Consider the following 1,018-nt stretch of genomic DNA (forward strand, 5'->3'; position numbering starts at 1 on the left):
CCCTTCCTTGTTTAAAGGCTCCCTCCAGACCGTAGTATTCAAGATGTGTGTTTGAAATTATTCTTAGGTCTGCTTTCAATAATAATTACATGGTATGCGTGAAGAGAAGTGGGAGCAAAGGCTAGAACATAGTGTTGATTAAAACTAAAGACAGGGTCAGGGTGGAGATAAATGGCCTTATGCATGTCTCAGATTGTGGGAATGAAAAGAGGTATGTACATCAAAGCAGATTAGCATGGTAAAGCACCACAGACAAGTATGCTGTAATAGTCAGGATTTACTCCGTCTTTTCTGTCCATAGGAGCCCTGGTGGAGCAGTGGTTAAGTGTTGGGCTGCTGACCAGAAAGTCAGTGATTCAAACCCATCAGCTGCTCTATGGGAAAAAGATGTAGCAGTCTGCTTCTGTAAAGAATTACAGCCTTGGAAACTCATTGAAGCAGTTCTACTCTGTCCTGTTAGGAGCACTATGGGTCAGAATTGACTTGATGGCAATGGCATTATTTTTGTTTTTTAACAGATGTATCTGATGATGACCCTGACTTCCTGACACGTCAAAAAAAAAAAAAAAATCGAAGTATTTCAGGATGGCAGAGAAATGAACATCTCATTTCAGAAAACTGTCTGTCAGATTTGGCTCATAATCTTACTATCTTATAACAATCCTTCCTTTTGTGGAGGAGTTAGTGATTTTTAATGCAGATGTAAGTAGATACTTTCACACACATTATCTCATATAACTCACTCCAACATCCTTAAGAGATGACAGTATTTTCGTGGAGAGATGGAGGCTCAGAGAGGTTGGGTGACATACCCAAAGTCACCCAGCTAATAAATAGTGGTTCCTGATGTAATTTGCACTATGGATTTGTATTGTTTATGGGCACATTTTTTATCTCTGTGTTATCTTGTAACCAAAACCTTGGACTTTGGATGAGAAGCCTTTACCATTCCAGTACAGATACTCCTTCTCCCTGCCACTGCCATTACTGTATGGACTTCTAGAGTCATCATTCACTT

Source organism: Orycteropus afer, unplaced genomic scaffold (assembly GCF_000298275.1).
Source record: "Orycteropus afer afer isolate SDZICR_OR568_19922 unplaced genomic scaffold, OryAfe1.0 scaffold00111, whole genome shotgun sequence".
Classification (NCBI taxonomy): Eukaryota; Metazoa; Chordata; class Mammalia; order Tubulidentata; family Orycteropodidae; genus Orycteropus; species Orycteropus afer.